Source organism: Urocitellus parryii, chromosome 9 (assembly GCF_045843805.1).
Source record: "Urocitellus parryii isolate mUroPar1 chromosome 9, mUroPar1.hap1, whole genome shotgun sequence".
Classification (NCBI taxonomy): domain Eukaryota; kingdom Metazoa; phylum Chordata; class Mammalia; order Rodentia; family Sciuridae; genus Urocitellus; species Urocitellus parryii.
The window spans coordinates 29,824,864-29,829,954 of record NC_135539.1 but is presented as its reverse complement, the minus strand read 5'-3'; the positions used below and the strand labels follow the sequence as shown (position 1 = coordinate 29,829,954).

At 42.9% G+C, this 5,091-nt stretch overlaps 1 pseudogene; it reads right to left on the bottom strand.

Annotated features, from left to right (window-relative positions):
• Positions 1–2,692: 2,692 nt before the first annotated feature.
• On the bottom strand, positions 2,693–3,043 carry LOC113199986 (cytochrome c oxidase subunit 6B1 pseudogene; annotated as a pseudogene).
• Between the last annotated feature and the right edge of the window lie 2,048 nt (positions 3,044–5,091).

The window sequence follows — 5,091 nt, the reverse complement described above, 5'->3', positions numbered from 1 at the left end:
TACATTCAATCCTTAATCAAGCAATTCTGATGGTTTTACCTTCAAAATATACTCATAATCCAATTCCTTGTCATTACCTGCACTGTTACTCCCCTGGTCTAAGCCACCTCAATATCTCTCTCTCTCTCTCTCTCTCTCTCTCTCTCTCTCTCTCTCTCTCTCTCTCCAGTACTGGGGATAGATCCCAGGGGCATTTTACTCCTGAGCTACCTCCTCAGTTCTTTTTCTTTTTGAGACAGGGTCTCACTAATTTGCCAGACTGGCCTCAAACATGCAATCCTCCTGCCTCAGTCTCCTGAGTCACTTAGATGACATGTGTGCACACTATCTCCAGCTGTCACCACAGTCTCTTACCTAATTCTTCATCTTGCTGCCACTTCTGCATACTCTTTCCTCAACAGTACAGCCAGAATGGTACTTTTAAAAGTGAGATCATAAAAATAAAAGTGAAAAATAGAAGTGAGAGTGGCTGGGGTATAGCTCAGTGGTCGAGCACCTTCCTTGCACGTGTGAGGCACTGGGTTCGATCCTCAGCACCACATTAAACAAATAAATAAAGATCTTTTTTAAAAATTATTTCCTTTAAAAAAAATAGAAGTGAGAGTGTGCCATTCCTCTGTCCAAACTTTCCAGTGACTCACTGTTTCATTCAACATGCATTCTCCATGGAAGCAATGTCACCTTCCAGGGGGATGAAAATTGTTGCTGGGGAGAAGGAGGCTGTGAAAAAAAAAATCTCAAATATGACAATGGTCTGTGGTCCCCCAAAAGGCCACAGCATATAAACAAATATTTATCTGTGGTATTAAATTTTTATGGGAAAGACTGCAATTAGGAAAATAAAGTTGTCTACAAAGGATTCTAAGGGGCATAATAATGAAAAAAAGTGGAAACTTTTTAAAGCTCAGAATAAAAACCAAATTTCTACACAAGTCTACAGAACCTGGTCGCATTAGCCACCCTGAGCTCATCTCCTGATCCAACCCCCATCCTTCAGCTTCATTACACTGGCCTCTTTGCAGTCCCTCAAGTCCATCAGGCACACTGTGCATGTGAGCACACACACACACGCATGTGCATGCACACACGTGTGCACAAACACTTGGTCTTTGTCTTTACTGTTCTTTCTGTCTTGAATATTCACTCCCAGATTTTGTCTCGGCTGAACCCCTCATTTTCTTCCATTCTTTTTCTTGACTCATCTCCAGGGACCTCCCAGGGGTCACTTTATATACCACACCGTAGCACAACCTCCCTGTCTCCACAATTTGGAACCTATTCATCCAGATCCACTTTGTGTGTGTATGTGTATGTGTGTGTGTGTGTGTGTATGTGTATGCATGCACCAGGGACTGAACCCAGGGCTTTGTGCATCTAAGCATGCTCTCTACCACCAAGTTGTACCCCCAGATCCACCCACATCTACTTCTACTTTTTCCCCCATAGCACTTATGATCTTCAAGCATACAATTTTTTTCATGTCTAATGCTTCTTCTCTGTCTTCATCCATTAGAATATATGATCCACAAGGGTAGAGATTTTTGTTCTAACAGTCTTTTAAGACAGTTCCTGACTCAGAGTTGCTCTCAGTAATGATTGAACAAATTCTTTCCAGCCCCAGGGAAATAACTTGGGTCCTACAAGGAACTAAAAATTCAGTTGAGTTTGAATCTGTAACTGGAAATATTAGAGTAAGTTCTGGTATTCAACAGCACAGAGGGGTGACTGTAGTTCACAATCACTTACTATAATTTCTTTTCTTTTCTTTTTTGTTTTCTTCTATCCAGTATATAACCTACTTCAGTGCCAACAACTTAAGACCACAGAAGCCATACAGTGGTTCAGGGCCTGTTAGGGAGCACTTTTCATTCATACAATCAAAATATCCAACAAGAACAACTCAGAGGTAGAGAAGTTTAATTGGAGTTCACAGTTTCAGAGATCTCATTGCTCTGGCCCAAGGTGAGGCAGCACCTCATGGGGGAAGGGCCCAGTGAAGAAAAGCTGCTTAGCTCATTGTGGGGTCAGGAAGCAGTCAGAGACAGAGACAGAGAGACAGAGACAGAGAAGGGGAAAGGGCCACAGGGAAGATGCACCCTTTTGGGGCAGGCCCTCAGTAACCCACCTCCTCCATCCATCCCCACCTGCCTATAGTTTCCATAGTCAGTCCAATCAAGCTAAGATGGTCTTATTAGGTTACAGCTCTCATAATCTAATCATTTCACCTCTGAACATTCCTGTACTAACAGGAAATCATAACATTCTGCCCCTGGTCCCCAAAAGCTCATGTCTATCTCACAATGCAAAATGCATTTAGTTTATCTCCAAGATTCCCATAATTTTAACAGTTATGGCATGGCCCAAGTCCAAAGTCTCCTTTGAGCCAAAGGCAAACTCTTGGCTGTAAGCCCTTGTAAAAATCAAAAACAAAAAGGGGGCTGGGGTTGTGGCTCAGCAGTAGAGCACTCACCTACCACATGCAAGGACCTGGGTTCAATCCTCAGCACCACATTAAAATAAAGGTATTGTGTCCAACTAAACTAAAAAATAAATATCTTTTATTTTATTTTATTTTTTAATTTTCCAGTGAATTTTTATTAGTTAAGTCATGATTCAGGGTCCCAGGGTAGGAAGAACCAAGCACCCAGGTCCCCCTTTACCACCCTGGGAGAAGGACAGAAGACAGGAGAGGCAGGGTAGAACCAGTTCAGATCTTCCCGGGAAATGTTCCTTCTGCCCGGCGGTCATCCCAAGTTGAGACTCAGGATATGGGGCAGAGGGACTTGTACACATGCCGTTACCACTCACATACAGAAACATCGCCCTCTTTTGTGGTCATTGCCTTCTGGAAGCGGTGGAAGTCCACGTAGTTCTGCCAGCAGTTCTTGGTCTGGTTCCGGTTGGGGAAGCGGCTGTCAAAAGGGGCAGTCTTATAGTTCTTGATTTTGGTCTTGATGTCTTCAGCCATGATGCTGACTCCTAAAGACGTCCCTGCAGCAGCTCGCAGCTCAATGTGACCCTTAGCAAAAACGCCAATGTCAGACAGGAAATATCTTTTAAAAAAATCAAAAACAAGGTGTGTGTGTGTGTGTGTGTGTGTGTGTGTTTGTATATTTTTTTTCCAACATATAGTGGCATAGAGTAAATATTCCCATTCCAAAGGGGAGGAATAGGGACACAGAAAGAAGATGGAGCCAAAATAAGACCAAAACCCAGCAGGAAAACAGGCCTGGTAACTCCATGTACAGCATCTAGGACACATGGACACTTGATGAACTCTCCAAAGGGCTTGGGCATTGCCCCATTGGCCTTGCTAGTCGCAGTGCACCTGGGCTCTCTCTCAGCCTGGCTCTCTCCACAGCCTGAAGTTTTTCTCAGCAGAGACTCCATATTACTAGCATCTCTTAATTCCTGGAATCACCATTCCAGTTTTGGCTTCATCTTCACAACTTCACATATCACCCCTTCAGGGGGATCTTTCAGGGACTTTGATCCTCTACACTTTGCTTGGTCTCCCATGCCTTACTTTAAAGTCTTGGTGGAAGTCTCCATGACCCCTTAACTCTGGAATTCTGCATTTCTGAATAACCAGTATCATATGAGTGACACCAAGGATTGCTGGAAGTTCCCACAATACCTGGGGCCCTGGAATTTCAGCTGAGTTTCTGAGCATGGTGCAACAACTTCCTACACCCCCTGTGTGAGCAGGGAGCTCTTGTGATCTCTTCTTAAAGAAATTTTCCCTTATGTATTCTGTAGTGAATGTGCTTGTGCAAATCCCTGAGACACCTTCAAAGCATTGTTCTTATTGTCTTTGTGAAAAGTACTTAGCATCTCTTTAGGGGCTATAATCTCTGTGACAAGCACAATTTCCATGACCCCAGCTTTACATGCACTTTTCTGGCCAAATTGCAAGTTTTTAAAATTATTTATATATATATATATATATATATATATATAAATGGATGTTGATGGGCCTTTATTTTATTTATTTATATGTGGTGCTGAGGATCAAACTCAGGGCCTCATACATGCTAGGCAAGTGCTATACCACTGAGTCACAACCCCAGCCCACTTTTAAAATCTTTTAGCTCTGCTTTCTGCTCCCATTTCTCAAAGAAATGGGACTAAAGGCTGTCTGCAATATCCATAACATTAACTGAATACTCTGCTGCCTTGAAATTTCCTCCCCCAGAATAATTAGTCCATAACTTTTAAATGCAGCCTCACAGAAAGTCTTAGGATATGAGAAAAATGTAGAGAAATTCTTTGCCAGATATAACATGAGTGGCCTCTAGTCCAATTCCCAGTATAGTCATTATTTCCTCTGAAACCTCATAAGCACAGTCATATTCTCATTGGAATTTTGGTCTTCTAAGCTCCCACCAGAACCACCAATTAAGTTCCACTTACAATATTCTAAAGCTTTTCCATCTTGCATCTCTAAACTTTTCAAAATTCTTCCCGCAAACCAGTTGTCAAAACTTCTGAACTACATGGTCAGGTTAGTCATAGTAATAACCCCACTTCTCAGTACCAATTTTTATATTAGTTAGGGTTCTCTAGAGGAACAAATCCAGCAGAGTAGATTGGCTTACAGGATCAGAAACTGGATAGTCCCATAATGGCTGTCTGCAGACTAGAGAACTTGAGGAGCAAGTAGCTGCTCAGTTCAAGAACTTGGAGCCTCAGAAAAAGGATCAGTGATGCAATCCCAGTCCCTGACTGGAAGCCTGGGAACTCTCTGGAGAGTCAATGATCCAAGTCCATTTTGAAAGAGTGAAGGAGCCAGAGTTTGATGTACTCAAGCAAAGGCAGCAGCAATCAAAGCACCACCCAAGAGAGGAAAAAAAATGGCACCTGCATCCACATTGGCTTCCTCCTTTCTCCACTCTCCTTCCATCCAGGACCCCAGCCCATTGGGTTGCACCACCTATATTCAGGGTGGGTCTATCCCTCTCAGTTTGCTGTGCCACATGTCAATAATCTCTGGAAACATCCTCATAGACACATACAAAAAGTCTCTTAAGGGCTGGGACTGTAGCTCAGTGGCAGAGCACCTGCCTTGCATCCTCAGCACCACATAAAAAT